The sequence below is a fragment of the Ambystoma mexicanum genome, chromosome 4q, assembly GCF_040938575.1.
Source record: "Ambystoma mexicanum isolate Mex_15411 chromosome 4q, UKY_AmexF1_1, whole genome shotgun sequence".
Classification (NCBI taxonomy): domain Eukaryota; kingdom Metazoa; phylum Chordata; class Amphibia; order Caudata; family Ambystomatidae; genus Ambystoma; species Ambystoma mexicanum.
The window spans coordinates 216,909,754-216,925,211 of NC_090928.1; the positions used below are offsets into that span (position 1 = coordinate 216,909,754).

At 46.1% G+C, this 15,458-nt stretch overlaps 1 protein-coding gene across 3 annotated transcripts in view; it reads right to left on the reverse strand.

Annotated features, from left to right (window-relative positions):
• Window positions 1–15,458, reverse strand: part of SCAF8 (SR-related CTD associated factor 8) — a 2,093,867-nt gene that overhangs the window by 1,664,425 nt on the left and 413,984 nt on the right. The gene's annotated exons all lie outside the window — the stretch shown is intronic.

Sequence of the window (15,458 nt, forward strand, 5' to 3'; positions counted from 1 at the left end):
TGGACGAAGGTACAAAGATTAGACTAGGAAATGCAAATGAAACGGTCGGCTGGTGCCAAACACGTCCGATCTTGACCGTGAGGAGAAACGAACAGAAGGAAAGGATGTGTATAGATGGGCGGAGCAAGGGTCATGCATGCGCCAGCACCATCTTAAATAGGACATGTTTTGCTGCTACTAAAATATTCGGTTTGAATCGCATTGGATAGAACCTCCCAACTGCATAGAAGAAAGGGGACCGCAATTAAGAGTACGTGAAGTCTTTAACGACTGATACCTTTCACTACGAAACCTCATGAGATTATGTATATGCTGCAGAAAGTACTTTGAGAACGGAAAGTTTAAGAACTGAAAGTTAAACCAGAGTCCAGTAAATACAATGGGTGACAATTTGAGATGTACAAATCGACAGGACTGATTTCAGGTCTGATTGCCAATGACAAACCTTTTCCAATTGAGTGACATATGCAAGTATTTGGTTTGTGGGCTTCCCCTGAGGATATCCATTTAACTTGGAGAGAGAGATTTAAGAACTCAAACTATGACCTCCGGAGACAGGATGCCAGGTTTTGCTTGTGCTAATTTGGATGGGTTTACTGCTGTATTGTCAGCAAAGCACATCACGGCAGCGCGATAAACTGCTGTCCTGCCATGTGCAATAGGTGTGGGTCAGGTACACTTTTCTAAAGTCCAACTGGGGTTAGACTTCCTAAAACAGATGTCTCTTGGAATTGGGGCCCCAAATCTTAACATAGGCCTATACTATACAAGTCGGTAGAGTGGCTGAGCAGCCAGGCTCATCTTGGGTGGGAGGTAGGGTGGAATGTGAGCTGTCGAGTAGTACAATGAAATCAATACATATACAGATCCAAGGAAACAGTTAAATGTTATATCATTTTTTAACATACACTCAAGGCACATAAGCTATTATAAAATGCAGCAACTACTAACATTCAAATAATGTTGGAATAAGACTGTAAAAGGAACAATAATGCAGGGGAGTAACTTTTCATATACATTTTATATCCAGCTCAAAGTGACTTCAGTTAAGGTCAGTAAAAGTACTTCTATGTATAACCTTTGCAAGATTGAGTATCAACGGAAAGTAACCGTTAGACAGAACACAGCTCACAAAGGTAAGTTAAAATGTAACTCTCGGAGAGTGCTTCAGATAGTCGGTTTACTAACTAGAAATGAGTTCACAGTTCACGTTGTGGAGGAACAAATATTACATAAGCCAATAGGATCCAATCGACTGTCTTTTGGGAAACCAACAAAGCCAAATGGACAGCACCAGTTCTGATGACAATCTTCAGAGAAAAGCTAAGTAACCAGTTAAATGTTCTTGTAGAGCACAGGAGCTCAAGAGGAGCCTTCCTGTTGGAATATAGGTAGCAAGACCTGCACAGCAGAGTTGGTCAACTCCCATTTGAGAAACACAGTACCCCCAAGCAAAGGAGCACCGAAAATGGCCTAAGGTACGTGTAACCCAAGACACATACTACGTGAAGAGTGAACTTGAAAATATAGCTGCTCACCTTCTGGATGCAACAATGAAGACCCCCCCTGACCCCCCCCATTCCTACTTCTTGGTCGTGGTGACAAAAAGGGGGGGGGGACCTTTGGCGGGCTTCTGCTGCAGCACTTGAGAGAAGGGGTCGCCAGCAAAGGATTCAGCTCACTCCAGCGGGTCAGTGGTTTTGATGCCTTTTTCTTAGCGCCAAGAAGAAACTAAGATCGCTGGTTGGATTCTCTGATTACTTGGTCCTGAACTCCTGTGGGTGCGGGGGGGACTTCTGGTGAATTCCTGCTTCTGGAGGTCCAAACTGATGCTTGCGAAGTTTCAGCAAGATTCGATGTTTGCAAGACGATGCACTCGCAAATGGTCCAGGTACCCCGGATATTCATGTTATGCAGCCCAGGAAAGTCGCAGGACTTTGGGAGTTGGCCCAAATTGAATAAGTTATTGCGGCCATTTGGTCCCACCCATCCAAGGGAAAAAGTTGTCCTTGGTGGAGTTTACCTGACGAGAGGAAAAGGGGTCAGCACAGCTGCAGGGCTTCACTGGTACTTCCGCGGTTGCTGAAGGTGCTGTTGGCGTCCCTGCTCATCTTCTGCTTCGGATACCTTGTGTCAGTGGTCTACTTTCTGTAGTCCAGAACCCATTCATTGACTCCCATGGAGCAGTCAATCACCTGTGGGTTGGCTGTCCTCCAGGACAGCCAGCCGACCAGTTTGAACTGGTTTCAGACTGGCAAACCTACTAAGAACAGTGAAGTTAAGGACACTCCCTCACGTCCTGCTTGCCAGACACACTGGAGCCTGGGCGGGCTTCCATCTAGATGCTGCCAAAGGCAAACCTCACCAAGGACCCAATCCTACCTGAAATGACAGAAGACCCCATAAGGAAATTACAAACAAATTCCAACAAATGAAGACAGGGGCCATTTTGTGAAAATAGTCACCAGTGGGAGCTGTACTGCAGCAGAGAAGAACAAGTTACTTCTTACATTGTAACGTTCTTTCGACAGGATGTTCCTCCGACGTATTCCTTATCTTTGATAATATGTTTCCAGCTTGCTGGCCTCGGAAATTTTTTCTGTAGAGGGCGCTGCGCGTCGACGTCCGCCGAGTCGATGTCCCTCGACGGCCACCGTATCGGCACCTACGTCACCATGCCCATAAATAGCCACGCGCTGCGTCCGTTGCTCAGTTCCGTTTTGTAGCATAAGAAAAGTAATGCCTGAATTGGTTATTGACCTTGAAGGAGCGTAAGCTGCAACCACAAAGGAAGTATCACTGCGGGGATGGATGGGAGGGGCGATAAGGAATACGTCGGAGGAACATCCCGTCGAAAGAACGTTACAAGGTAAGAAGTAACTTGTTCTTTGAAGGGATTGTGTCCTCCGACGTATTCCTTATCTTTGATAGACTCCCATAACAGTGGCATGTAATTGGAGGTGGGAGTGAGAATGTTATGTATCCCTGTAGGGATGGACCGAATGTAATACAGCTTTGCCAAATCTGGTCTCTTGAGTAGTGGAGGAATCCAGATTGTAAAATGTTGTGAATGTATGTGCGGACGACCATGTGGCAGCCGCACATATGTCTTGGACCGGTACCCCTCTTTGGAGAGCCGAAGAGGCTGCGATACCCCTGGTTGAATGAGCCCTGAGCTTTTGGGGTGGCTCTTTCCCTGCCAGTTTGTAACATTCCAGAATGGCCAAAATAATCCACCTGGAGATGGTTTGTTTTGTTATGGGTAGTCCCAACTTGTGAGCTGAGTATCCTACAAACAGTTGGTCTGCTTGCATGATCCTAGCCATTATGCTGATATAAAAGCTGAGAGCTCGCCTTGGGTACAGCCTATGTATCCTTTCCTCCTCTTTCCCCAGATGGGGAGGAGGATAGAACGAAGGTAAGGTAATTTTCTGAGTAATATGAAATTCAGAAACCACCTTTGGGAGGAAATTAGGCTTCACCTGTAGGACAACTTTGTCCTTGTGGAAAATTGTATGTGGGGGTTTACAGGAGAGAGCTTGTAGCTCGCTCACCCTCCTAGCAGATGTTAGTGCTACCAATAGGACAGTTTTAAGCGTGAGAAATCGCAGCGAACAAGAGTGAAGTGGTTCGAATGGAGTGCCCATTAGTAAGTTTAAGACTAAATTTAAGTCCCATAAGGGAACCTGGAATGGTTTTGGGGGATAAACAGTTAATCCCTTGAGAAATTGTACCACTAGAGGAAGTTTGAAATACGATGGTTCATTCGCAGTGCGCTTGAAGATAGAAAGCGCTGCGAGATAGCCTTTTACAGTGCCAACTTGAAGGCCTGAGTTTGCCAAGTTGAGTAGAAACGATAAAACCATTTGTGTACCACATGAAAAAGGGTCTATATTCTCTTCCCTACACCAGCTGCAAAATTTGTTCCAACGGCAGCGGTATAAAGACTTTGTTGCTGGCCTTCTGGCCGAAAGCAACACCTACATGACGTCATCAGGGAGATCCCAATCCTTGTACCTCACCCTTTCAGAAGCCAATCGTGAAGGTTGAGGGTTCTGGTGTGTGGATGGAGAACCTGACCTCCCTTCTGCGAGAGAAGATGTTCTTTGAGTGGAAGACGGATTGGAGGACAGATGGACATATCTAGAAGGTCCGGGTACCACGTTCTCTTGGCCCAATCCGGGGCAATTAGGATCATGATTTTCCGGAATCTTCTCAACCTCCTGATCATTTGAGGAATAACAGGGACTGGTGGGAACGCGTAAAGGAGTGGAAACTCCCAGTCCACTACGAAAGCGTCTTCTAGAGCTCCTCTCGGGGGGAAATTCCCTTGAACAGAACAGATCGCACTTCCTGTTGGTGCTTGTGGCGAACAGATCCACCTGAGGGGTTCCTCAAAGGGCGAAGATCTCTTGAAGGACTTCCTGAGCTAGCTCCCATTCGTGGGAGACTGTGCTCTGCCTGCTCAGAGCGTCCGCTGTCAAATTCTTCTCTCCGGCTAGGTGGACTGCCGATACAGAGATCCTTCTTGGATTGCCCAAAACCAGAGCTGCAACGCCTCTCTGCACAGTGGCAGTGATCCTACGCCTCCTCTTGTTGAGGTAGTGCATGGCCACTCTGTTGTCTGTCATTATCAGGACATTTCTCCCCTGTACTGATGGCAGGAAAGCTTTCAGCGCTAGTCTGATCGCTCTCAGCTCCAATAGGTTGATGTGTAGTCTGGACTCCGATGGAGACCAACGACCGCTGATGGTCAAGTCGTTGGCATGGGCTCCCCACCCCGTGAGTGAGGCGTCTGCGACTACTGTTATCTCCGGCCATGGTTGCCAAAACAGTTCTCCTTTCAAGATGTTCTCTGGATAGGCCCTATCCGATAGGGCTACCCTATCCGGAAGGAGATCTGTCATTCTCCCTGAGAATTGCGACCAACTTGTCCTTCCTGAAGAACTTGTTCAATTCTCGTAAGTCCAGCATGGGTCCCAGTCCTCCGTCCTTCTTTGGTATGAGAAAGTAGGGGGGAGTACCAGCCCTTGACATGTCCGCTACAGCTACCGGTTCTATGGCACCTTTCTCTAGCAGGTCTATAATTTCCTGCAAGAGGAGCGAATCTGGAACTTTTAGAGAGCTGTCCCCCGGTGGATGACTGAGGGATGTGTAGATAGGGTAGGCAGTAACCCTGGCCAACTGTCTCCAATGCCCAAGCATCTGATGTTATAGTCTGCCATTCCATCAGTTGGTGAGTTAACCTGCCCCCTACAGGTGTATTGTGTGGAAAGGCCTCAGAGTGGTTTGGGGGCGGATGATGCAGATGCCGAGGGTAAAGAGGCACCTGCTGCGGCCTTAGTACTTTTGACCCGTCCACCTCGGGTGGATCTCCTTTGGCCTCTTTGAGCCGGCTGTCCTCGGCCTTTCCCGAATGCGGAATAATAGCGAAAGAACTTTCCCCTCCCAGAGGCTCCTGAGTGGCGAAAAGGAGTTTGGCGGATAGCAGCTCCTAAAGATTTTGCTGCTGGTTTAGAAGTCTAACTTTTCCAGACGGTCATCAGCCTTTTTTCCGAATAGTGAAGAGCCGTCAAAGGGCATATTCAAAAGTCTGGCCTGCACATCTGGAGCAAAGCCAGACCTTCGCAACCACGCATGCCTGCGGATTGTTGTACTTGCCGCCATGGCCCTGCTGATACGGTCAGCGGAATCTATGCCCGTTTGAAGTGACTCGCACATGGCATCTTTGCCATCTTTAATAATGTTAAGGCTTCCTTTTCCTCTCCTTCGGGTATGCAGTCAGCCGCTGATGAAGCACACTCCCATAGTGTGCAACTGAACCTGGCGAGCGTACAGGTGGCGTTGATGGACTTCAACGCCATACTACAAGCAGAGAAGACTTTCTTCGCCATAGAATCGTACCTCTTGTCATCTCTATCCTGTGGGACAGTAGGGTAAGCGGTCCTACTGCTAGATGAAGTTGCCGCTTGAACCACCAGGCTCTCTGGAGTCGGGTGTTTTGATAAGTATTCAGGGTCAGCAGCCGCTACCCTTTACTGGGCTGACAATCTTTTATTGACCTCAGGGATAACTTCAGGAGTTTCCCAATTAGATGTGATCTTCCTTTGTAAAGCTACATGGAAGGGGACCACAGGGTCCTCCTGTGGACCTTTGTCTAATATGTCTGTTAGGTCATCCTGTTGAAAAACAGGGGAAGGCGCAGACCAACCCATAAATTCAATAATTCTTGCCATAAGGGCTCTATAGGGTGTTTCGGCATGTTCCCCTGGGTCTGGCTTAACAAATTCCACTTCTGGGAAAGTGTCCAGCCCACTTGCCTCATGTAGTGACTCTTGTAGGTCCTTCAGCCTTCTTTCTTCAGAGGTGAAATCCTCTGAAATAGGCAGTGTGGTCCTCTGTAACCCAAATGTTTCCTGGTAAGAATGTTCCCCCTCTTCATAAATTGAAGATAGTCCAAGGTACTCTGACCTCTGAAATGGTGTAAAACCCATCTCTAAGGCAGAAGGAGCCAAACTCGTCATTATTGGGCGAGAAAACGTCGATGTCGTCGACGCCGATGTGACAGGCTTCGAAGGCGCCGAGTACGGGGTAGAAAAAACTGGAAGCGGTCTCGAAGAACTCGAGAGGATCGGGATCCTACTCGAGGACATAGACGACGGTCTCAGTGTTGTGCCGGAGACCCTTGGAATCACCGTTGGCTGTGGAGTAGCCTTGGTCTTCTCTTCATCGGCATAGACGATGGCGTCGAGTCGATCGACCGACCGATGCGTCGAGGAACCCTTCGACAACGGCATCGATGGCGCCGATCCATGCGTCGAAGGAATCTTCGACGACGGCGAAGGAATCTACGATGACGGCGTCGAAGATGGTGCCTTCTTACCCAATGGCTCGTGGCACTCTCGGGTGGAATGTTTTGCCGGGTGCTGCGACTCGCGGCGTTTTGAATTTTTGGGTTTTTCACCCGGGGTATCACCCTCAGCTGTCTTCGAGGGGGTCGAGGCTGCGTTCTCGAAGACGCTTACATTTTCTTTCTGAATTGCTCCCACTCAGCTTGAGAGCTTTGTTTTGTGGGACAGGAGACCCTTTCTGGGGACACAGAAGACGAGGAAGGGGATCTTCGACGTCTCTTTTTTGAGTGTCTTGATCTCGACGAATGGTGGGAGCTACTTCGAGATCTAGAATGGGAATGTTTGACGGCGAGGAGACGAATGCCTCGACTCAGCCAAAGAAACCTTCGAGGAGGTTTTGATTGACTTACCTCTCTCGAGCTTCCCCTTGCGCTCCTTCAAGGCTTTCGCCGTCATGGACATGCAGTCCTCACACTCCGAACAATGGTGCTCGGATCCCAAGCACCACAAGCAGATCCTGTGTGTATCCGTTAGACATTTTTTTTTACTGCAGTCTCGACATTTCTTGAAGCCGGATCGTGTCGTCGTCAGTTCCGATGAAGATGCCATCGAAAACGAGTAGGTATTATTCGAGTAGATATAGAGTTATCCTGACTGAACTGAGCAACGACGTTCCGGGCCCCACGAAGCGCGGAAAAACGGAACTGAGCAACGGACGCAGCACGTGGCTATTTATGGGCATGGTGGCGTCGGCGCCGATGCGGTGGCCGTCGAGGGACATCGACTCGGCGGACAGCGGCGCGCAGCACCCTCTACAGAAAAAATTTCTGAGGCCAGCACGCTGGAAACATTATCAAAGATAAGGAATATGTTTGAGGACACAATCCCTTCGAAATCCGCCTGCTAGTGACCTGTACGAAAAGTTAGTAAAAATCACCACTGACAACAGCCATTTAGGTTTGTTAGTTACTGCAAAAAAGAGTTACTGCAGCAGTGGCAGAGGAGCTACAATGTGCTCCTTCCGCCAACACTAGGTGGTGTGTGCTGGAAGAACAAAAGAAAAGCCAAGTAAGATAAAAGTTACCTTACAACTCTTGGGAACTGTAGTTCACACAAGAAAAGAAAGAGGGAAGTTGTTGGGCAAGATTGTATGCAGTACCCTTTGGGTGCACTACAACAACCCTGACCTCCTGGCAATAGGAACCCATACTTTGGTATGTACAAGTCTGTAATACACAGGTTGGTAGCATGATTGAGCAGCCAGGCTCATCTCAAGAGGGGTCAATGTGAGCTGTAGGGGAGTTACACAGATTCACAGTGACAAGTATTCAAATAAACTCTTTACACACAAGGTTTCTTGATGCAACAATTATTAATTTGACAGTCAGTTTGAATAAGCCTACTTCAGAAGGGGGCAATATAATTGTAACACAAATACACTTAAAAAAACACTTAATATTTCTAAATCAGTAAGTACCCTTTTGGGATGGCACACACACTTCCTACACCCTCAGGTGACTTTAGTAACTAGGACACTGGACATTAATATATCATTGTCAGCATTTAGAATCAGACTTAAGAGTTTGTCAAAGAGAAAGGTTATTACGACAAAACAAGAGATCTCAAATATTCTGAATGCAGATAAGTACTTTGAAGCCCAAATGCAAAGTTGGTTAACCCCTTCCTGGAAGGAAGACCAAACACAATGAGGGGGAAAAAGTCACTGAGGGAGTCAGGCTAGGCCAAAGTCAATTGGGAAAAAGTCTAGGTGAGCTGAACCACTTCTCAGAGGTAGGTAAAAAGTCTTACACAATGTTTTAGAAGTCTTTGTAAAAAAGAAGAAATCAAAGTAGGGCTACGAGCTATTTAGGCTTGTGAAGTAAAGAAGCTCTATAGAGCAACCAAGACGGTCTCAGCAGAGAACAAGTGAGGTTACACGACAAAAGGCAAGTTCTCTTAGACTATACAGTACCTTTGGTAAGAGAAGGGCTTTGGCTGGCTTCTGTTCCTGTACAGGATCTGCAGGTCCTGTGTTCCTGGGCCTCAGTCGTGGGGACAAGAGGGAGGACGTCTGGAGGACTCCTGCACCGCAACGGGCCGGTCGGCGACAGAAAAGAACCAACTTATATTCCGTGGTACTTCGTGGTTTCAGCTCCTTGTGTCTAAGCAAATAGCACCACCACGGACTCTTGGCTGTTAAGATGCTTTCCTTGCATCTGGGGTCCAGCACTCTGTTGAGGTGGCTCAGGCTTCGTCAGTCCGGTTTCCTGGGAGTCCGGATCTTCCTGGAGCGCTTGGCTAACTTAAAAGCAATGCACTCGATCTGGTGTTCCTCTCCCTGGCTATTCGGTTCCAGAAGCAAATGCAGTGGAATTTCAACATGCTCCGAGTGGATGTCCAGGTGGCTTACTTTGGAGTGTATTGGTCCCACCAACTCAAAGGGAGAAGACATCCTTACAGGACTACTCTAGTCTAAACGAATTTGAAGTTTCAGCACAACAGGAGGCTTCTCCAGGCAAACCAACAGTCCAGAAGTTGCAGCAGGCGTCTTCAAGTTCTTCAAATTCCTTTGTTGAGTGGTCGACTCTGCCTTCCAAGCCAAAAAGCCTCACCTTTTATGCAGGTTTCTCCCATTCATTCCAGCCTAGCTGTCAGTCACCCAGCAGGGGGGCTCTCCTTGCCGGACAGCCAGCAGGCCAATCACCTAAGAGTGCATTTCTATCTCCTAAGAGACTAAGCACAGGGAGCTTCGGGCACCTCCCTCGCTCAGTGCCCCACACCCTGGAGTCTTCACTTGTGAATCCTGCCAAAGGCAAAGCGAACAAAGGTACCAAACCTGGTTTGGCACGCAGAGTAAATCTCAAGGACCTTTCCACCAAGAAATGGCAAAAAAAGAAGACTGGGGCCATTTTGACAAAAATGGCACCCTTGGGTACTTTATTACAGCTGCGAACGCAGCATACGCAAATGCACACCGCAGTAGTTAAAAGTAAACCACTGCCACCAGCCACTCATTGAGGAAAGGGCAACATGTTACATGAGAAGCTAGACAAAGGGGATACTAAGTAACCTCTCCAGCACCCTATTGTAAGATAGTGTGTGCTGGGTCTAGAAAGTTAAAATGTAAGTAAAGTCAATTTCACTTTACTGCTCTTGGAAACAGTTTTACCAAGAGAAAGTATTTAAACCTTTGGGAAATCTGGAAGACTTCCCTTTGTCACTGCACTCAAGGTGCTGTGTGACACAATGTAAAAGATGCCTAGGGAGTTTGTCAGACTCCACAACCAAAAGAAACAGTTCAAATCACATGAAAAATACGAGAGAGTGAGAAAAAGGGTCTCACTCTCTCCAAGTTAAAAATTCAAGTCCTGAAAATCCAGCAAAGTTGCGGAGGGTCTCTAAGGTAGAGAGGTATTGGCACATTTCTGAGAATTCTCCCTAACAGAAGTCCAAGGGAATCCTCAGTGACACTGAACAGAGGGTGTTGTGTGTCCCAGAACTCAATCACAGATGCCTGAATTTAAATACACAGAGGAAAGCATACTACACACAAGCAGTAAATTAAAGATCTCTGTCAGAAAAAAGGAGTGAGTGGTAAAAAGTGCCACTCACTCAAAAGAATAAAATCAAAAAAGTCCAGAGTCCAGCGAAAGTGCTGGGGGTCTCGGGTTAAAGGGAATTAACACAAAAACCTAAACATTCTCCCCAACAGTGTGGATACCACATCTCTTCTGGCCAGATTGGTGTAATCATGACTAGCGTCATGCTCCAAGTTGCAATTTGTTACCGTTGTGTGGATTAGTGGCATCTAGGGGAGTTGAGGGGGGCATATATAAATATTCTGGACCTATTATCCATAGAGCATTGACTAGGGACACCTCTACTGGGTACCTGTAGGCGAAGTTGTGGCATTTGATGTTTATATTTATAGTGATCTTGTGTTTAGCTCACATCCGTTCTTGATGGACATTTCTGCTAATGCAGTTTGCCAAACAATTATCAGTTTCTAGATCATGCTGTATGATGCTGTGGATGCACCAGTGCCAAATCTGTTGCTCTATCTTGGATAGGGTCAGTAAATGGAGCCTCCCCACTTGTTTAAATAAACTGCAGTCATGTCTGTACTTAGGATAAGACTTCTTTTGTATTTGGTAACTGAACAATGCACTTTGCACCGACTCAAGTTCTAAGACTGAGCATACAGATGTGCTTTCCTTGTCACCTCCCTTGAGGTGTGCGTGCTGATGACGTGCTTCCCACCCCTGGAGGAAGGCATCTGCTGTAAAGATTAAGATCACCTGCCTAGGCAGACCCGTGAATGTCGCCCTTTTAAAATGTATGTGGAATTTCACCATTGCAGAGTATTTATGACCCAATTAGTTACACAACCAGACATCTGTATCTCCTGTTGCATTCAACAATTGCAAACCGAGCCATTCCGGAAACTGTGTTAGGTAGAATTTTCATAGAAATGGTTAATCTTCCTGACCTGAGTCAACCCCAGAACTTTTTTGCTTTACTAGTGGGATATTTTTCCTTAATACCCGATTGGGAAGCTTTTTCCACACTCGCAGAATCTTTTACTCTTTTTATGGGTGTCACTTGACTCTCCATAGTGTCTTTTTAACGCTATCCTCTTTAACAACATTTTGGCAGTAAGTGCCTGTTGCTGGGTTGCCCTAGGGGATCCCATTTTAAACTTTCATTGACTAAACTTAAGAAATACAGTTCCCAAGGGTAGAAAGGATCTTCTGATCCCTTTTACACTGTTAGGTGAAACCAGCACACCCAACCTTATGTGGCATGCTGGGGAGATATCATGTACCCCCTTTCACACGAAAACTAACAATTCTGTTACAGGGACAAGCTTACAATCAATGGCTGGTGGCAGTAATACCTGAGATTAATTTGGTGCACCTTTACAGCGGGCTATGTTCACAGCTGCAGTAAAGGCACCTAAGGGTGCTCTTTTTTCCGCCATTTTGTGTGATTTTTTTATCTTCAGCAGGACTCCCCACCCAGGCTCCAGTCTGTCTGAAGGAAGCGAAGGAGGAGTCCAAAACTCTGCAGCCTTTTGTTTTCCACCTTGCGGAATAGGAACAAAACCCAGTGGCAGGGGTTATTTTTTTGGGGGGCATCTTGTAAAATGCAGGGGGAGAGAATGCAGAAGTTGTGCTTTAGTTCCAGTTAAATACTGCGAACCTGGAAGCTGAAGACAAGTCGACCACTGGAACCGAAAAGGATAAAGGAAAAGCAGCAGAGACGATTTCCAGCTACCAGAGAGCCTACTGTGTAACCAGAGACTGCTGTAGCCCATCCTCCCAATTGACCAGAGGACTCAGGAAACAACCCTGACCCAGAGCCTGGTGAGACCCACTAGACTCAAGAAGACCTGCATTTTAAGCCATCACACGCGTTGCTGCGACCTTGTGTTGCTGCAATACCCTGGGACCTTGAGCCACTGTGTGGTGGACGGTCTTCTGAATTCAGAAACTCGCTGAAACTTCGTGGGAATCCTGGTGGATCTCCAGAGATACGAATAGATTCAGAAAAGGCCCAACAGAGGCTGGACCTTTGTAATTAGGAGAATTCAACCCCAATTTTCGGTCTTCATCTGTGCTCCTGTAAAAAGGCGCCAAATCCGCAGAACCGCATTCAGCCACAAGGTAAACCTTGCCTAGAACCTTCTCCATTGATCCCTGCTGCAAACTTCCTTCTGAGGTCTTGTTTTCAGTCCCCAGAACAAGGAATCCATTGACCGAGCATTTGGCTGCAGATCCTGAAGTCGTACTGCTTCAAGATCTTCTTCAATGCTGAGGTACTGTGTTGGCTTGGGTATGTACTTAGCTTTAGTCTCTTAGGATTTCTTTGTAGCTGTGGGGCGTTTTCTGTGAAGGAGGCATTTCATCCAGTGCACCCAGTCCCACTACATGAATCCTGCTAGGGTGTCTTCTGCGAAGCCCCTGGACCCTCTTCTAACTCTACAAATAAAGTACTCACCTGTTTGCCCAGTCTTCCTATGGAACTCTGACTTTTGCTACTTAAGATCCTAGTGACAGCCCTTCTGCCACTGAGAACACTCATGCTCCAGGACTAAGGGAAAGACTTAAGGGATTGTGCCTTTTGCCTAGAAGAGAGAATACGTGTTTAATTACTTGCAAAAGAGTTAGTTGGTAACAGTAACTCTAAGAGTGAAGAGTTGCAAAAGTTCTTACTTACCTTGGATGTGTGATGCACCAGATTATGCCCGTTAGGATAATTGTATGAGTGTGCCCCAACTGGGTCTTGCTGCTAGCCTGTCCAGAATAAGTCTGTATTAGGTTGTTGCCTACCTAGAATAATTGAGTCATTCGGTAAAGTGTAACATTGGGTTTTGCTTTCCCTGTACTGTTGTAGACAGACATAAGAAATCTTTGGTTCTAACTGTCCCGGATAAGTCATACATAAGGTACTTGTATAGCTGGGAAAGATCTAACCTGGACTTCCTTGTGAGGTTAAAAAAAGTATATGGGTTTTACTTATCTTGGATCCTAAAAATAAGCTACAAAAGTTACTGCTCATCTTAAACTGTGTTTCGCTGATCTCCAAAGCATCTGTAATTGAATATTACATCCTTAGGTTGTACTCATCTAGCATAACTTATCACAAAAGTAGTTGAGGTTTTTACTGTACCTGGAATAAGTGTTGCACTATTCACAAAACTTATATAGTCCAGTTGACTTATTATGTGATTTGTACCAAGAGTCAGTGTACAATTGCTAGGGTCTACTGCCCTTGCATTACTGAATGTAATTGTGAAAGTAACCATTGGTTTTTACTCCAAGAATAGGTGTGACCTATACTGAATGTGTATGAAAAGGTTTCGACTTCCCTACAACTATTGGTAGGTGTTCCAAATAAGGTTTATGCTTTGGTCTGTGTGCCTTCAAGTACAGTGTTGTGTTTTTAGAATTGTGATTACATATAATGTGTGATGATACTTATTTACCCCTAGATTTATCCAGGCCTACCTGTAATTAAATGATTTATTTTTAGATGCATAGTGTTTCAGTGTTTCTTTGGACCATTTGTATTACAATTTCATTTGTACTGATTCTACAGCCCTCTCTCCCTCCTAAAATAAGCCTGGCAGCTCTGTCTACGCTACCATTAACTCAGGTGGTACAGCCTTATACTAAGAGTGGAGTCTTGTACTGCCTCAGTTGAATGGTTTTACTAAGCTTTTAGTAGGACTTCATCTAAACTGTCCTAACACACTGCCATAAGAATGCAGCTACATTTCACAATGAAAATTAGAACAGTAGCTACTCACATAACTATCCATGGAGTTTTATGTGAGAGCAGATTTGTTTGGGAGTGAGGCCGTGCCTTCGGCTAAGTTCCGAAGGTGCGGAGTGCGAAAGGAAAAAATGGGTTAGCTATAGATTAAACATGGTCTACCTGCTGTGTTCTATCGAGGTACAACGAACAGGGCTGAATCTCACATACGATTCAAGTGCAATAAATAACCACCCGCTCTGGATCTTACAGTGCTATATTGCCCATCCCCCGGTCCTTCAAGTGCAATAAAATACTCACCTTAAATGTCTAGTTGCAGCGGCAATGTTCAGCCTCATCTGCGTTTGAGTTACATACAGTACAATTAATTATCCTCCACCAAATTGATCCATTTGCTTACCCTAAAGGGGAGTAAGTGCACTAATCGGCCCACTCTCTGAATTCTTATGAAGTGTATATAACCGGATGTCATCTTGACGACTCTGGATTCAAAACCCTGTCTGCATTGCTTGAGGGTGGGGCGTTTGGGGGCCTTCCTGCAGCCCAGGTGATCATCTATGTAACGCAGGAGGAGGGAGTTGCAGAAGTTTGGGGAAGGACTGAGAAGCAGGCTGCTCCTAGTCTGGAGAACATGAAAGGGGGAACTACAAGGTGTGCTGAACCTGATCGGACTAAGATGGGGGTAGTAGCGTGTAGGGATGTAACGGTATTACGGTATACCGTTAAAGATACCGTGAACCAATTAATCGAACAATAATAACCGTCACATTGTTTATACCGGTATACCGTTCATACCGTTAAGTGTGCTTTTCAATCTGATTTGGAAAGGCTGCAGTAAGCAAGTGCTGCGCAGTCTTGGTCTTGCACTGTTGGATGTGCCGTCTGCCAAGTAGTTTCAGTTTGAGCAGTTTTTAATGCCATTCCATAAACCACACGTGCCTGACACAAAATCAGTATGTTAACAATAGGAAGAATGAATACGGTGCCAAGAAGGAAAAGCGTTTGCTTTTTTTTTGTTGTTTACATTTTTTTTTAAAGCGCTCACCCAGCCCGCGGGCATCGAGGCGCTGTTAAAGAAATTGTTTATTTAGTTGCGTAATTGTTTTTGTCTTAGTTGCGTATTTATAACGTGCTTAAACACCCAGAGGTTTCTAAGCGCGGACCCGAGGATCGAACCTGTGTTGCTTCGTGTCGTCTTGCTTACAATGCACGCACGTTGCGCTGAGCTATCTTCCCAAGACTTTGGGTTGGTGGCTTTGGGGTTTATATATTTATAATGGATAAGGTTTTCTAAACATATGACAATGGGGGATTTCCCTGGTTCTATCA